General features: G+C 40.4%; 1 protein-coding gene across 5 annotated transcripts in view; it reads right to left on the bottom strand.

The window, feature by feature from the left end:
* Nucleotides 1–18,939, bottom strand: part of CCSER1 (coiled-coil serine rich protein 1) — a 1,076,341-nt gene that overhangs the window by 890,671 nt on the left and 166,731 nt on the right. The gene's annotated exons all lie outside the window — the stretch shown is intronic.

Below are 18,939 nucleotides of genomic sequence, written 5' to 3'. Positions count from 1 at the left end.
TGAATAAGCAGTCCAGAATGCATTCGACAAACATCTTAAATCACATAAAATGAGAACACAAAACTCAATAATCCCCTAGCCCAAAGACAGCAGCTAATCTGTTGGTGTCCGCAGCAAATATGTTGAGATGGCATTAATACATCCTAAGTATAAAATAAAACATGTGAAATTGCAGCCAGATTCTGTTTCAGACTTTAAAAATGCCCATGCTCCATTTATGGGGGTACCTAGTGAATATATACTATGTGCTAACCTCCCATCTCAAAGAGACATTCTGCAGTATCATGGTTTTACTAACGTAATTATATAAAGCCAAAGTCATGCATAATGGAAAGTGGAGCACAGAATCATCATAGTTTATGGCTGAGGAGTATATCAAAGTAAATGCAGCACTAAAAGAGTGAACTTTTACAAAACAAATATTCATAACTGCAGCAAGTATATCTGATTATACTGTGGGACATTTAGAACCTAGATCAACTGGGGGCATTGAATTCGCACTGGTTTTACACAATCATGCTAAACAAGAGTTCTTACATGCAGTGTTGTCAGCGCCGCGTCAGTCCCAGGAAGGGACTAGAAAGACAATGTGGGTGAGGTAATATATTTATTGGATTAACTTTTGCTGGTGAAAGAGACAAGCTTTTGAGTTTACACAGAGTTCTTCAGATCTCTCTCACCAACAGAAGTTGGTCCAATACAAGATATTACCTCAACCATCTTGTCTCTCTAAGAGTTTGTGTAAAACTTCGGTCACAGAGACTCCCTTGGGACTGTTACCTGATGTGCTGAAACTACCTCTGAGCCCGTTTTCCCTGTCAGCTTGGGACTCCAGAGCCCTGTCTTGTTGAGCCAGACACGCTAGTTTGCAACAACACAGACCCAGGTCTGGTCCACGCCCCCAAAACTTCAGGCTTTAACTGAAAACCACTCAGCAGATTACCTATCTCCAGCACCCAGTCCCCAATGGGATCCAAAACCCAAATAAATCCATTTTACTCTGTATAAAGCTTATAGAGGGTAAACTCATGAATTGTCCGCCCTCTATAACACTGATAGAGAGATATGCACAGTTGTTTCCTCCCACAGGTATTAATCACTTACTTGGGTTAATTAATAAACAAAAGCGATGTTATTAAGTATAAAAAGTAGGATTTAAGTGGTTTCAAGTAATAACCGACCGAACAAAGTAAGTTACCAAGCAAAATAAAACAAAACATGCAAGTCTAAGCCTAATACATTTAAGAAACTGAATACAGGTAAATCTCACCCTCAGAGATGTTCCAATACTCTTCTTTCACAAACTAGACTCCTTCTTAGTCTGGGCCCAATCCTTTCCCCTGGTACAGTTCTTGTTAGTTCCAGCTCAGGTGGTAACTAGGGGATTTCTCATGACTGGCAGCATTTTTGTTCTGTTCCACCCCCGTTATATCTTTGGCACATTTGGTACATTCATACAATTAGGATGAACACACTCAGTAGATCAAAAGCTTTGTAATGATACCTTACAAGAGACCTTTTGCATGAAGCATATTCCAGTTACATTATATTCACACTCATTAGCATATTTCCATAAAACATATGGAATGCAACGTCACAGAGTTCTTATAGCATTTGTAGGAACTTCAGGCCTTGTCTGTGTTTATAAACATGACCTACTGAGAGAAAGTCCTTTGAAGCTTAGCTAGGGTCCAGATCAACACCCTGTAGAAAATGAGACTGCAAACTCCCACAAGGGTCTCCTTGCAGATCCTTCTGTGAGGGACATGGGCTCCTCACTCAAAGGATTTGTACCCCAGAAACAGTGTCTCAGGGGATCCATCTGCATGAAGGCCTTCTGTGATAGTTTCTGAACCCCTAACTCTTCTCTAGTGCTAATCAATCCCCCACTGATCACTGCATATCACCAAGTGCTGATCTAACCACCACAGAAACAACTACTGCAAGTACATGTTGCAAGCAGTTCTCCACTCAAAACTCATCCTATTCATCCTAGTCAACACGAATGACATACAAACACACACACACACTCCCCAACCAGCCTGTGGTGGAGAAACAATGAACTAGAACTGTAGTAGTAAAGAATGAGGAGTATCACCCAGGTAAAAGCAGCATGACATAGGCAAGCCACTACCTTGGCTCCAATAAAAAAGGGGTAACGCTCCCATGCAGCTTCTCCCACCTCTTGCACTGGAGCTCAAGGTAAGAGTTGCTTTGGGAGATAGTGAGCACCTGTGGGACTGTAGAGCTCCACAGCATCATAGGGTTAGGCTGAACTCCAGGATGGGGAGCTTCTTCATTTACATTCCGATCACGTTAACTTGTTTGCTTCCCTGTTATCATCACAGACCTTTGAGGAAAAACTCTTGCTGATAATATTTTTTTCCAGCCAGTCATTTCACAAGAATGTAAAATCGGACACAAGAGCATACCCAGCAGGGCAGATAACAGGTAAGCACATCAGTAACGTTCCCAGTGCCACCCTACAGGCATTTTTGATAAAGGTTGGGAAGGGAAATAGACACACAGTGAGGAGAAGTGACTTGCCCAAGGTGACACAGCAGGTCTGCACCTGAGCAGTGAATGGAAGCCTGCTATCCTGATTTCTACTCCTGCACCATATCCATTAGATTATGCTACCTTGAGAACTCCCTTTTTTGGTGCAGGGAACAGAAGTTCTAGATTTATTTATTATTTTTTTTAAACTTTAAGATTTTTTAACCTTCCCCATCATGGTCAATTATGTCCCAGAAGAGGAATAACACTAGTTTAAAAAAAAAAAACACGCAAAAGAGGCCTTAACTGTACTTTAATTCAATCCTGTGTTTCAATGCTTTGTTACGTTAAGAAAAAGAAATGAAACCTCTCACCAATGTTCTAGGGAAATGCTGATTGTCTATTAATGCTGACGTATAATTTATTTATTCCAGAAGGCCTAATCATTTTGTGCAGAGACAAGCTCTCCAACAAAAAAAGTTTAATAAAATTCTCCACTGACTTTTGATCTCAGAAGCTTAAAAAGAACTTTCCTACTTCCATGTCTCTGTTTTGCATTTGAATTTTCCCTCCTTCTTCAGTTAGAATGGGGCTAAAATTAAAAAGTGCTTTAGTTTATCAACTTCAGTTTCTCTCTAGCCATTCCTTATGCCAGAACATCTGTTTCTCCATAACACGACCAATAATTTCAGCACAGCTCTGGGCATACTGTTGGTTCAGTAATTACTGCAGTGAGACACCCAATAGCAAGCCGATCACTGAAGTCCACATTCAGTCCTCATTTGGGTAGAACTCACAATTTGACCCAGCAATACTGGATTTGGAAGGCTGTAGGCTGGGATTTTCAAACCCATTACTATTTTAGGACTAAGGACTTGTCTACACTGTGCCACACTCTGGACTACAGGGGTGTGAACTGCAGAACCGCGCCAAAGTGGTGCAACCTAAGTGCCCCGTGGATACAAAAAGTTATTTAGGGTATATGTCTACACTGCAATTAAAAATCCATGGCTAGCCCATGCCATCTGACTCAGGCTTGCAAGGCTTAGGCTGTGGGGCTGTTTAACCGCAGTATAGTCTTCCATTGTTGGCATGGATTGGAGCCTGGGCTCTAGGACCCTGCAAGGTGGGAGGGTCCCAGAGCTCGGGCTACAGCCCAAGCCGGAATGTCAACATCTCAATTAAACAGCCCTGCAGCTCAAGCCACATGAGCCTGAGACAGCTGGCACAGGCCAGCCATGGATATCTAATTACAGTGTAGACATACCCTTAGTTTGCATTAATGTAGTCCTCTTTCAAACAGTATGAGGCATCCACATGGGGCAGTTAGATCGCAAGACTTTGGTGCACGATGCAGTTCACACACTCATAGTCCACACTGTGGCACAGTGTAGACATGGCCGCTATTACAGTAGTATCTGAGCACCTCACAACCTTTAATGTATTTATCCTCGCGACAATCCGATGGTGTATGCAAGTATTACCATCCCTATTTTACAAATGGGGAACTGAGGCACAGAGAAGTGAAGTGACTTGTCCAAGGTCACACAGGAAGTCTGTGGCATAACAGGGAATTCAACTCAGGTCTCCCAGTCTGATGCCCTAACCAGTGGGCATTCCTTCCTCTCCTAAGGGAGTTTTACTCTTTAGTGGGAGAACAGGTATACCAACCCTGAGCACTTCAGAAAACCTGTCTATATTTTTATCTCTTTTGTCATGTCCTACAAAAATAGTGTCTCTAACCATCTTTAACAATGTTCTTAGTAATGTAGCCATAGCAGGGAGGAAGGCAGAGTGTCCATATTACTTAGTAGATAGCTAAGGAAGGAGACATACATGTGCATGGACCTATTCAGTCACTCTTCTGCTTGTGTCTCCTGGGAAAGATCTAGGTATTTGCTGTCTAGGTATTTTGGTGGAGGGGTTCATGTTCTGTAATTTAATTATTTACAGACGTGTCACTTCTGGTAACTTTAAACAGTTTCTCTTACAGTTTCTTACTTATGGATGTTAAATTAGGTATTTTGTTTCTAGCTCTAACAGGATAAACTGGTATAATTATTTAGGCAAATGGATAGCCAATAATTTAAAATAATGGTGTATTAGTATTTTGGATAAAATGGCCCCCATACATGCCTCAGTTCAGACTACTTCTCAACAATCACCTTAACGTACATAATCAGAATGGAGTATACATTCAAAAAATATTTCTAGGCATCTGAAGGCCTTGCCTATTCATTTGGAACTATTTTTTTATTATTATTGAAAATTCTGTACAACAAGAGAAATTATCCAACTGTCCTTTTTTCATCCTATTGATAGAGGTCACATCCAAAGTTCTTTGCCTTCAACAGGTTTTAGATCAGATCCAGACTTCTTAAACTAAGAAATATTAGCTAAAGATGGTTTCATTCTAGCAAGGGCTACATGCAGTGATTTTTGAAGACAGCTGAGTATTGGACAAGTGGCTCCCTGCAGCCAGTAGGTCTTTTGAAAGCTTTGGCCAAGTTACTTAATACAGTGTGTTTTCTCAAATGTTTTTGCCAGATGACATTAAGGTAATACAGGGCTTAAAGCCAAACACAATTCTAAAACAAAGATTACAAGCTTTTCGGGACAAGGCCTGTCTTATTAGTAAGTGATTGTACAGTGCCTAACACAAAGGAGCCATCTCTGATTGGAGCCATTAGGCATTCCTGAATTACAAATGATAAATAATTCCTTCTGTAGAGAAGCACGCTGGACCCATCAGTTACTGACCCCGTTTCCAATTTACACATTTTATTATGGACATACAAAAGTCGCTATTATTATAATTGCACTCATTTAAAATTAATATTTTATTTACAGATGATAAACACAGCCCACGTATAAGTGCACAAATATTCATCAAACATATTAATGCAATAATCCTATTTAATTCCCAAATAACCAGTGAACTAAATAAAACCACACACAAAATCAAGTCAACATAATTTACAAACTCAGGCAGAATGAAGCAATTTAGGACTGGATATCCACAAATAGTACTGTAGATGAGATTCAGATTTGCACTTCACTTTAGTAGACCAATCTGAAAATTATAAAAATTCCAAATGAAACTATTACTTTGTTACAATTTTATCTTCAATCTGAGTTTCGTAGACTTCATACTCCTAAAACAACATGGTTAAAAGCATACAATATTGTCCTAATGGTGGCGGACACAGATTCTCTGACTTTTTTGGTGTCTTTGGCATTTCTAGAAGCATTCAGCAATGCAGCTAAGTGCAGTCCATTCTGATTGCTTTTCAGCTAGTTTACTTTCTTTCACATTAGTGCTGGTGTCTACGGGGAGATTTAGGTCTGATCAATTTTGTTCTCAAAACAAGTGGGCTTTGTTCTGTTACCGTTGCGTGTGTGTGTGTGTTGTGTGAATGTATGCACACACACACACACACACACACACAGCTGTTTGACCTGTCATCCTTCAGTATGATCCAAGGTTCTTTTATGTAGATGACACAGATTGCCATCTAATTATAGCAATACCATAACAGTCTTGACTATTGCTTGGTGATATTAAGCATTTCAAGAGCAAGCAATTTAATGAAGCAACATCCATTTAACAGCTGAAGTTTAACAACTGTTTCATAGAGATCTGCTGCGCATCACTCTGCTTCTGACAGTTAACTTTGGTTATATGTTAATATGACTTTACCATCCTGGAACATGAAGACCTGGGTTATAACATTACATTCTGATTTTTTTTATTTTTTTTTTTTGGTAAGCATTTTGCATATGTAATCAATAAGGCTTCTGTGTATTATCGACATAATACTGTCAGATTGAGACCTTTGCTCGATAAAAAGATAATGGAGAGGTAAATTAATACTTTGTTCTAAAATCAATTTTTGCATTTCTTTATTTTTGTTTCTTCCATTAAGAGACTGCTGCTGATAGAACACTCATTGCTGTCAGAGGTCTTACTGAATCTGGATTATCTGATCACATTGATATCCTTCTGAAATCTCTTGTTTGATTTCAAGCAAAATACTTTATTCTTCAGAAATCAAAACTCCCACAGACATCCATGGGACTCTGAAGCACATCAGGAATGATGTGATTGAGACTATAGGACCAGATTTTCAAAGGTCTTTAAGCATCTACTGGGATTTTCAAAAGTGCCTCAGTGAGTTGGGTGCCTGAATCCCATTGATTTCAATGGTAGGAAAATTTCCTGGACTTTAACCAGTCTTAGGAGCCTAAGTGCCTAATTTCCTTTTGAAAATGGGACTTGGACCCATTCTAAAATTTTCCCTGAGCTCAGAAATATTTTGACATATGTAGGTACCCAGAGTATCTTTCCAGTTATTTTTCTTGGGTTCTTGTTTCTAGTCATTTTCTGCACACAGATTCCCTAATATACATTGGAGATTCTAGGCTTTTCTGTTTATGGCCTGTGATTATGGAATTGGCTTCTCACATTCAGAAAAATTACTGACTCCGTTACTGAAAGTAAAAAGAATTACAGACTGAATGCTGGCACTAAACAAAGAGTATTGTATTATATTATTACTACAAAATTCAGCTTGTGGATATTAATTGTAAAATAAATTATCAATGCAAATGACACAAACCAGGGCAAGAGCTGAAGCACAGCTTTCTGTCTGTGCTGGGGGAAAATGTGGAGCATACTATTTGGGGATAAAATTTTCAAGGGTGGGGAGAAGACTCTCTGGAGAGAGTAAATGGGTTCTTGTCAAAAAAATGTACAGACAGCAGAACACACATCTATTTATATGTGGTTGTAATTTATGTGGTGCCAGAAAATAAGATTCGAATTAATCATTTATAGTTAAGGTCTGAAATTGTTTGCAAGGATTGCTAGCAGCTAGTACTTCATCAAGACTGTAACCAGCTAAGAAATGTGGCACACAATCTGCATTAGGAAAAAATCTGACACACACTAAAAGGAAAATATTAAGCTATTTAAAGGATTATTAATGCTGAGAATCATAACTGAATAATTCATGGACATAATGAAGTAGTTCCCCTTCTGCCCTCTCACACATACTTCAAAAAGAAAATAAAAATACAAATAACCCAGTAAACAGAAAGAATATTTAAAAACGCAGAATACTTTGCCAACATTCTACAAATCTCTGTATCTAATGTAAAGCTTTTGGATATCTTTTATATACCATGAGCAGCTTCCTCTTCTGAATAGAGCCATCCAATAATCATATTATTTCTTAGTGGTATATGAGATACTCTAAAAAGGAAACAATAAATCTTGTAATAGTTGGTAAGCAAATTTTCTATGGTCGACTAACATGCGGAAACAATTTATACAGTAAATGAGTGTGAATTTAAGACCAACGAAGAAGAAATTCCAAAACTACCTGTGAAAGGAATTGCCTAAATACATGGCTTAGAGTCATCTTAACTTCTGTTCATATCTGTTTTCACCTGTGATTTGCCTGTATAATGGTAATGCATTATTTTCTGTCTTATTCTCCTATCTCCCCTATGATTTTGTTTGTTCTTTGGACGACTACTGCACTTTAAATGGAAGATTCCATTGAGCCAACATCTAAAGTTCTTTTTCTTGAGTGGTTACAGTTAATTCAAATTATTCCATCTAATGTGTGCTACTTTGCATTTGTCAATGCTAAATTTAATCTTCCATGGTGCTCCCCATTCACCTCACCCATCACAGACCACGTCACTGAATTGAATGGGAAATTTTACCACTGGATTCAATAGACGGAGGAGCAGGCCCTAAATATAAGGAATATTAATCTATAACTCATTTTGAGAGAGAACTTTTGCTTTTTATGGACATGGAGTTTATGTGCGGGCAACTCCAAGGAATCAGGCAAATAGTTAAGTCTATTTTATGTTCTCATTAGCATCTTCAAAAAGATTCCTGGTTCCAGTCAATCCATAGTTAAGAATCAGGTCTTGACAGAGCTGATCAAGACACCAATCACATAAGACTGCATTAATCACAGAGCATCAAGCTAAAAGCAATGTTAACATCATTACAGTGATGTGTGTACTGCTGTGTGCCAACAAGATTGAGATTTGACTCCTATCCCCCATAAATAAGAAAAATGAAAATTCAGTCAGAAAAGAACTGTTTCAAGCCACATTCTAAGATGATTCCAGAGCACTTGAGCTTTTTCATTGTGCTTCTTTTAAAAATCACAACAATCACATTCTTTGTGGTATCAAAGGTAAAGTAAACCCTTTTCATGCATAAATCTGGGTCTGCTAAATATTTTCAGCTACAAAGTCACAGGAGACACTGGGCTAGTTTCTTTGGCACCTAACTGCCACTTCAGCCAACTAAATCCCAGCATCAGGCCTCAATGACCCGCTCAGCTGCCCTCACAGGAGCCTAAACTTGCTTGGTGCTTATTTTTTTTCAGTAAATATTTCCTCAAGTGCATATGTTTCTGCCTCTGAACATGTGCACTGCAGCCCCGCACCAGGTGTCCAGACACCTAAGCCCCAGAGCAATTCATGAACCGGTGGAAGATGGAGGAAAGCCTATCATTCCTGTGGGGCCTGATTTGTTAAGTGTACTAAGAGCTTGCCTACTGCATCAGGCCAGTATAGATGAGCTTATATAAAAGGGGGCAGGGCTGAGGGAGCCCCACGTCAGACTATCCCATAGCCCAGTGGCTAGAGCGCTCATCTGAGAGATGGCAGATCCCTGTTCAAATCCCCTCTCCCCTCAGGTAGAGAGGGGGATCTGAGCTGAGGTTCTCTCACATCTCAGGTGAATACTCTAACCATTGAGCTAAAATGGTTAGGGGAGAGGGGAGAGGCCTCCGTCCCGTGACTTTTTGCAAAAACGGCAGAGGAACCTGTCGTGAATGTGAGGGGAGGGGTGGCCACCTTTCTGTACACAGAACTATGGAATCCCTCCTGGCTGGAGGCAGGACCCTTTCACCTGTGGAGGGTTGGGAAGCTGGGATGGCCTCGCTGGCACCTGACCAAAGTGACCAATGAGGAGACAAGATACTTTCAAAGCTGCAGAAGGGGAAACAAAGGGTCTGTCTGTCTGTCTGTGGGATGCTTTTGCCGGGAACAGACAGGAATGCAGCTCAGAATTCCTGTAAAAAGTTAGTAAGTAATCTAGCTAGAAATGCTTTAGATTTCTTTTGTTTAATGGCTGGTAAAATAGCTGTGCTGAATGGAATGTATATTCCTGTTTTTGTGTCTTTTTGTAACTTAAGGTTTTGCCTAGAGGGATTCTCTAGGTTTTGAATCTGATTACCCTGTAAGGTATTTACCATCCTGATTTTTTACAGAGGTGATTCTTTTACTTTTTCTTTAATTAAAATTCTTCTTTTAAGATCCTGATTGCTTTTTCATTGTTCTTAAGATCCAAGGGTTTGGGTCTGTGTTCACCTCTGCAAATTGGTGAGGATTTTTATCAAGCCTTCCCCAGGAAAGGGGGTGTAGGGCTTGGGGGGATATTTTGGGGGGAAGATGTCTCCAAGTGGGCTCTTTCCCTGTTCTTTATTTCACCTTTTATCTTACGTTTGGTGGTGGCAGCATAGGGTTCAAGGACAAGGCAAAGTTTGAGGAAGTTTTTAACCTAAGCTGGTAAGAATAAGCTTAGGGGGTCTTTCATGCAGGTCCCCACATCTGTACCCTAGAGTTCAGAATGGGGAAGGAACCTTGACAGCACCTAATTCAAAGATACATTTTACAGTTGAGAATCTCAAGCAGAGGGAGGCACCTCCCTGCAGCCCTGAGGTAGGTGCCTATCTCGGAGAGAGGAGCAGGGCTTAGCATATACCCACACATCTTGTCTTGGCATTTTCTATTAGCTACCTTAGGCAAGGAGCCGCCTAGCATGCTGGTTTTTACGAATCCCATTCTAAGGTGCAGGTTTCAGAGTAGCAGCCATGTTAGTCTGTATTCACAAAAAGAAAAGGAGTACTTGTAGCACCTTAGAGACTAACCAATTCTAACGTGCCTCTCTCTTCCCATTCATTATATAGAGAGCCTAGGCACCAAACTCGGGTATGATGAATCCGAATGATTTTCTTGGTGCCTAAAAGTCTGTTTCTTTTGTGAATCTAGCCCTCACTTCTTACTTTGATAACAACAAACCACATAAGAATGCAGTCAAAGGCTCAGATTCTTTGAAAAAACACACAGTGAAGTTTAAAATGATCAAATAAAACCTGGTTTAATTGCTTTTCTACCATAAAAAGGAATATATCAGCAGCATGTAATTTGCTTTGTTGATCAGTTAATGTTTTTACAGCTGTCGTAATATGTAACGCACCATGCATGTGCATAAGTAAAGGTATTACCATATGGGTTGGAAAAAAATTTCCACATATATAGTGCCAAGTTTCACATCCAAAGACAAAACAAGCTCCTTCAGTATTCTCTATCCCTCATTTCGACAGAATACAATCTTAACTGCAGACTTCTATGTAAGGTACATTTATACTGGAAGTTTGTGGACCACAGATAATCTAAAAGATTATTCCAAGGACTGGTCAGCCAAGCAAAACAACTTAGGCCAAATATGTCTCTTTTCTACTAAACATTCTGCCAGTTCAGACTGGCTGCCATTAGCAGCATTTTGTTGTCTGTAAAATAAATGGCCATGAAGCGACAAGTATATCACACCTGCTTTTTGGACAGGACAGGCCTAGAGATGGTGACCTATTCACATCAAACAGGTTTTTGATGATTTTTTTCCTATTTGTTGTTTAGAATTTGTTCATTACTGGAAATTAATGAACAAATGTTTCATGGGCAAACTTCAGTCTCTGCACTGCTTATAAACTATATTTGCATGTGTGTTTGATCTGACCTAGTAACAGGGTATTCTATCTGATCCCTAATTGGCTGAGTGAAACTATAACAAGGATGAGGGTGACATGATTCAGTCTCTTAGAGAGAGCGTGTAAACCATGTGTGAAGTCAGAAATTAGGCCCGCCAGATTAGAGAATTTTTAGGACGTATACATATTTTTCTTTATTTATTCAATTAGACTATTGTAAAATTGTATGCTGGACCACAATTGAAATGAATCGGCATTGTAATTGTATGTAACGTTCCAAACACGAAAGGTACAGTCAGATTCTTGTCTGGATTATTTAATGTCTCCTGTTTCAGGGCTCTAGCCAAGGGCTGCATGTGATCCTATCAGTGAGGGATATAGTCATGTATCCTTGTCCGTCCTAGTGATCGTGTAAGTGCCAAGACTATGTCTCATGGTTTTGGGAACCCAGTTCTTCCCTGTGATGATGCCATATTCTCGTTGAACACCATACGGATCATGGAACACCAGCTGCATTTATTGAATTTTCTGTCATGGTAACCAAGAAATTAGCAGATGTAGTGTGTGCGCACCTGCACAGAGCTAGCTGGGAAGGTTGTGGTCGAATACACCTAAAAGCAAAGTCAGGGCTTCAGCCAGTAATCTGGGCAACATTTTAACAAAGATATCTGGGGTTTTTTCAATTGTCTTAATTGGAAGAGAGAGTGAAACAGAACTATCTTTTACTGCCGAACAGCACACACAATGAAAAAGGGACGGAACGGTGACTCTGGGTCGGGGATGTCTGGCAAAGAGGACACATTTAGGCCCCATGGAGACAACTGAGACAATCTTAACATAGGCACCACCCACATAGCTCATTGTCACAACCTGTCACCAATTCTAGTGGCAAACCATGGCCATCCACTTTCAAGAAAGAGCATTCTTTTTTGGACAAACTGACAGGGCAAACTTCTGCTACTACTGATTATCAAATCACTTTGATTTAGCAAACAAATTAAATTTTCACTATGTGACCCAGAATCCATTTTTCACAAACATCCATACAAACACAACTTTTTTTCACATGAATATTTGTGAGATGCAAATATAACAAAGGGGTGTGAATATGGCAGATCAAAGTTCAGTGGCTAATTCACAAAAAAATATTTTCAAATAGTTTGCTCATTTCTAAACATGTCATTTGCAGTACTGCAACTAGTAGCTGGTGAATGTGGACCTAAGGCTGAATTCACAGTGATTTTTTTCTGTAAGAGAAAACAGCATCTGAACCTAACGAGTATGTATAGAATATTGTACAGTCTTCCACACGTGTTTAAATTCATACAATTGCTTCCCCCTGAAAACTGGCAAAAGGAAGAGCCCCTCGCTCCCCCTCACCCCGCCTCCCCAATAAGTAATTGAACGCTGAGACTTCTGTTTTTAATGCTAGTTTCTAGTCTGTAACATTGTTTGCTTTCTTGGTTATAAATTACTGAAAACAGTGGCTTGTACATGAAACTGCAAGTGACCCTTGATTACAGCATTTTTAATGCAATACCATAATAGATATGCTGTTGCTAATATTATTTGAATTCTGTTTCCATGGTAACTTGGACCTATAACAGTTTCACTGGTAAACAGGGGTTTAAATCATTCTTTCAGAAAGGGTTTTGCTCAAATGTCAGATTTTTTTTCCCCCAGCACATATTTTCCCTAGCTTCTCTTTTAAATTATTTTTTCGTATAAGGGAGGACACAAAAATGCTGGTGCAGAAAAAGTTCAGCTGCTAATGCTAACTGTAGGAAGAGGCAACGAAGTGGGAACTTGAGGAATCAAAGTATCCTATGCACACTTCCCATGACATCAGTGGCAGCAATATAGAATGCCATACAGCAATGTTTGCCCCCAAAGAGTTATTTAAATTAGAAACCTTGTACCAAGATTGGAAAGCAACAACCCCCTGTCCCTGAGTTTTTGTAACACATATTATAGGCTTTGTTACTGTTACCCATCACTTGAAATTAACATAGTTTTCACTATCAATTTACTCTTTTCTTTCTGTCAAATATTTATGTACTTAGGATACAACAACAGTGCAGCTGGGAAGGGCGATTCCCAGCCCAGTTAGACTACACACACTAGCTCTGCTGCCACAGTGCTATATTTACATGGAGCTCCAGAGCCTTATACCATTCTACTTACCAGGCTATACCCTCTTACTCTGTATTTCTTGAGAAGGTGAAACGACTGGTTCAATTTGTCTTCAGCTATTTCTGTTGACTTGTACGGCTTTGCAGCTTAAGTGGTACCTGCAATATTTCTTTGAGTGATCCAATTCTTTCCATCTCCTTAATGGGCATAAAATATTTTTAAACAAAAATATGCTGTTTCTTTGTCTTTTTCTATTATAGGGGTGTTAAGTGAAAATACTTAACCTAATAAGCAAATTACATCCCTTGCTGAAGGCTCTGTAGATTGCTACAAAATAACATATACTGTATCTAGTCATTCAGTTAGTCATCTTGTTCACAATTCTAACTGTCAAAAAGATGAATATGCTACCTACGTAAAAGCGGTTACGGGTAGCTTTTTATACTAACTGAGAGGTGTACTGTCCTTAGCATGAGATATTTAGATTTAGCTACACTAGAAAGTCTTCCTAATCCCTATTTCTCAAAATAATGTTTTTATATCTGCATCACAGAAAGCAAGGTAAGGTCACCATTTTATTTATTTATTTACCCAAATGAGTTATTAACTCAAAAATTCTTCAAGGTCATGGAAATACTGACAGGTTTTTGTGCAATTCCCAACCAAGAAGGAAGGACTGCCACTGTGATGATTTTTTTTACTTGCCAATAATCCCCAACAGCCTAATTTAGGAGCGTGGAATGCAGCCCTCTGGTACTAATTGGAATAATATTTTAATATAATTGTCTAGAGCTCGCCAATTTTTAGCTGTCATTGAATCAGATACATTACTTATTATTTGCTAACAGTTGTGTGCTCAGTGTATACTGTCTCTAGGCCAAAAAAATTTACAGCATAAATAGACAATCAACAATACACACATACTGGATAGGTTTCTCATAGTATCTATTGTCATGCACCCATTGCTAAATGAAAATCTTTTGGTTTAAACATATTAGGATTTGCAACTCAGCTTACAGCATGTTGCTTTTCTTCTATGTTCAAAGTATGCACTACATTTAGGCCCTGATTTTCAGAGGTGCTGAGAACCCACAGTTCACACATAATAAAAGGCTTTAATCTCACCGTTCAGTTTATCTGAATTAACATCCGATGAAGTGAGCTGTAGCTCACGAAAGCTCATGCTCAAATAAATTGGTTAGTCTCTAAGGTGCCACAAGTACTCCTTTTCTTTTTTCTGAATTGACTGTATCCCCAGGGATGAATCCTCAATGGCAAATCAGTTGGGAGATGATCTATTGACAACAGATTTTCAGCATAGTAGCTTAATGCCGAAATTTTCATTTTAAGAAAACAATCATCTGTTCTATAAACTTCCAGTTGAATACTGGTCTTGTATGTCCAGGAATTCAGCATAAGCTTCCAAAAGTTTCTATCAACAGAATTTTTTCTATCAACAGAGTGCCTCCTTGTGGCAAGAGCTGATGTTGCAGCCCCTCTGCTTCACCCTCCTCCTCCAGCGGTCTGCATTATGACTTCATTCTCTGCCAAGGGGACTATCACGTAACCATGCATGTAATTTCATGCATCCGATGAAGTGAGCTGTAGCTCACGAAAGCTTATGCTCAAATAAATTGGTTAGTCTCTAAGGTGCCACAAGTACTCCTTTTCTTTTTGCTTTAGACTAGGTTCTTCGGGGCATGGACAGTCTTCTGTCTGCAGAGGGTTTAGCAAACTGGGAACCTGATCTTGTGTGGTGCATTAAGGCATTACTGTCATACAAACAACAAGTTAATGTAATCTGAAATCCAAGAAAATGTTCGCAGGATCCCTTCATGAGGGAGGCTGCCTGGTCTCCCACAACCGCAGTTATAAATTAGGGTTACCATATTTGAACATTCAAAAAAGAGGACACTCCACAGGGGGGACGGGTGAAGGGGGAGGATTTGCTCGTGCCCCCCCACCCTGCCCCAACTGCACTCCTTCCCTGCCCCCATTCCAACCCCTTCCCCAAAGTCCCAGCCCCAACTCCGCCCCCTCCCTGCCCCATTGGACCCCGCCCGCTGCTGGCTCCCTCGTCACTCACCTCTTCACTGCCCCCCACCCGCCTCTTCACCCTTCCCGCCCGCCCGCCAGCCAGCCACTGGCTCCCTCGCCGCTCGCCTCTGCACACACCCCCTGCTCGCCTACTCACCCTTCCTGCTGCAGGTCCCTCTGGCTCCTAGGATCGGGGCAGCCGAGGGGTCTCCGCGTGCTGCGTCCGCCACAAGCGTGAGTTCCGTGCTCCCACTGGCCGGGAAAAGCGCCATTGGGAGCTGCCGGAGCTGCGGAGTGGGCCTTGCAGGCGCCAGCAGCGCGCAGAGAACCCTCCCCCCGACCCGACCCTAAGAGCCAGAGGGACCTGCCAGGGGACGAGTGCTTACCGGGGCGGCTCCCAGGAAGCATCTGGCAAGTCCCTCTGGCTCCTCCTAGTGTTGGGTCGAGTCGAGGGGGGGGCGGAGGGCTCTCTTCCCGCTGCCGGCGCCTGCAAGCTCCGCCCCCGCAGCTCTGATTGGGCGGGAGGGAGCCGGTGCAGCACACGGAGACCCCTTCCGCCTCTGTGCCTACGGCCCGCCCACACTGCAGGCTCCTGCCAGCGGGCGAGCACTGGGAGCTGCCCCAGGAAGTGCCGCCAGCCCCAGGACTTTGGTGCACACGGTGAGGTGAGCGGTCCCCGATATCGGGACAAAGCGTGTCCCGACTAATGTGGCAAAATCCCAGACGTTTTAGATATTTAAAAATTCCTGCCGGACGGCGATTTAAAAACTAAAAAGCTGGACATGTCCAGGAAAATACGGACGTATGGTAACCCTATTATAAATGGTTTCTGAGTACTAAACGACTCCTTCATTTGCCTACAAAGTCACTGCGCTATAAGCATTTAACTGATTCTTTTATGAAGCCCTTTGAGATAATGTACATTTGAAAGGAAAACAAACCATACTCCATGTTCTGCAGCAACAAAATAAGTTTTTTCATGTGTTATTTCGATTGTTATTGAGCACTGAGAAGTTAAAAGTATTAAAAATCCAACTAAGAAAGATATTTTCCTTTGTTACAATTACCATGTTATATTTTTAATGAAAATGCCCTTGGATAATACACTTTAATGTACACATTAGATAAAGGATGTGATTTGAGAATGAGCTCAACTTTAAAAAACATGGCAGTAATAAATATGTTTTGTAAAGGATTATCTTCTACAAAAGGAATTATTTTTTGAATTTACATTTTATGCTTTTTGGAAAATACTTCATGGAAAGGCTTCATGGAAAAGGCTTCATGCACTTTTGGAGTTCACCTTGTAACAGGGACAACTGTTGCTCCCAATGCATAAACTAATTCAGTACCCAAGAATCAGGAAACATCTTTTCTTCCTTCTAGTTGCTTAGAGAAAGACAGGAAAAATATATGGGGACCGGCTGGTCAGTCATATCACTTAGACACCATTTCTCTGCATCACTGGCAGAAACACTTAGCTTACCAGTTGTTCAGTGGCTTTGGGGCTCAGTTCTTCTGTGCCACACAATGCGCGACTCCACTCCAAATTTTAAGCTTGATGCCAAACCCTTTAGAGCTTTAACGTAAGGATTTGACTTGTCAAGATAATTTACCTGTCAGGGTTCTTTACTGCTGAGTGATCTCACGTTTCCAATCCCTGGAACAAGATACTGTCACTTTCATAACATCTCAGGTTTACTGCTTCCTGGCTGTGACAGTAGTATCAGCAGTAATAAAAGCTAAAAGCCTTCCTTGTCATGGACCTCAAGTGCTGGGAAACTCTAATCTCCTAATTTCTCTTCCCCTGTTCTGTGCCACAAAACACTTTTGCTATGTCTTCTTCCACTACATACTCCTGAAGCATTATCACTTTCTTATTAGTAGAAAATAAGGAGCTCATAATTTATGCTTTAATTGAAAGGCTTACTTATAGTATTATGTAGGAAATCGAGCTATCCTCTACTCTCAGAAATATGGACACATTTTACATTAACATTTATTGTGTTATAAAGAGTCCTACTGCCACCAAGTGGCTAAGAGAAAAACAAACTCCTGGTGAAATACAGAGTCTGAATTTCAAGAAAGTCTTCAGACATTTCCAGATGGACTTATTTGGAACTTCAATTGTATTCTGTTTGTATTAGAAAAGCGTCACCAAAAATTCATTTAAAATCACAAGTAAAGGACACTCATCACAGATCTGTGTAAAGACAAAAAGAAAACTGCTATCTTAGTATAATTGCCTTCAATTTTAGCCTCAGGGTTCTGCATCGAAAATTCATTTTGTAATGCAAAGCTGTAAGAATTTAAATATTAATGCTTATCCACAATTAAAACAACAAATCATTACTGCCGTTATCAGTGGCAGGTGTGATAACTATTTGGGCAGGTTTTTAAATTAATTCCAATTCCACAGATGGGGGTTCCAAATGCAAGTAAATTAACTTCTCAATTATATCTCACATTCTGCCACATACACTTAGGATACCATTTCCATCTAACGCTCTTACATAGGAGGCTAAACTTTGTACTGACTTTCATCTAGCCAATTAGGGATCCTGTATGTATAAACTTAAGGGGCTTATATTGCAGACTGCACTTCATATCTGTTGAATAATGGTGGGATTTTCATAAGCACCTATGAGAGTTAAGAGCACAAATCAAGTGAAAAACCACTGGGAAGTTGAGGTGGAAATTTCAGAAGTGCCTAGTGATTTAGGAGTATGTTGAGTTTCAATTGATTTGTATTCTAAAGTTACTTTTGCTTTACAAAACCCCACCCTAAAGGATAAAACAAACAATATGGTTCACCATTCCTTTCAAAAAAAAAAAATCTTTTTTCCACTCTTGGCTCCATGCTTTCTTCTATGCTGGCTCTTACACTAAGGCCATGTCTACACTAGCACTTATCTTGGCAAAAATTTTGTCTCTGAGGGTGTAAAAACACACCCAAGTGACATAAGTTCTGCCAGCATAAGCACTTGTTTGCCCAGCACTGTCGGCGGGAGATACTCTCCCTCTGACATAGGAGCCACCGCTCACTGAGGTGGTTTTATGATGTCGACGGGAGAACTACACGAGCACTCTTAGAGCAGCACAGTCCTATCGGTACAGCTGGGCCACTGTAAGCTTGTAAGTGTAGATACAGCCTAAGAATGCCCTAGCCATCAGAGTGCGACTAGCCCCTATTATTTTGAAGCCACTCCCAAGGAAACACTTCTGCAAGATCTCTAAGTGTTAAAACATCCCCACCCCCTCAGATGTTTTGGAAACCTGGAGATTATAGTTAAAAGAACCCTGCACCCATATGCATCTGCACCATGTGGTTTCCCCATGCTTTAGTGTTTAATTGTTGCTAATGATTGCCTTTCTGGATATAAGAACTGAACTGATCTCACCACTAGTACTCAACAGCATTAACAAAAGCAGATTACTTACGTTATGTCTACATTACAAGCGCTACAGC

Source organism: Natator depressus, chromosome 4 (assembly GCF_965152275.1).
Source record: "Natator depressus isolate rNatDep1 chromosome 4, rNatDep2.hap1, whole genome shotgun sequence".
NCBI lineage: Eukaryota > Metazoa > Chordata > Testudines > Cheloniidae > Natator > Natator depressus.
The sequence above is the reverse complement of the archived record's forward strand: the minus strand, read 5'-3'. Positions and strand labels throughout refer to the sequence as shown.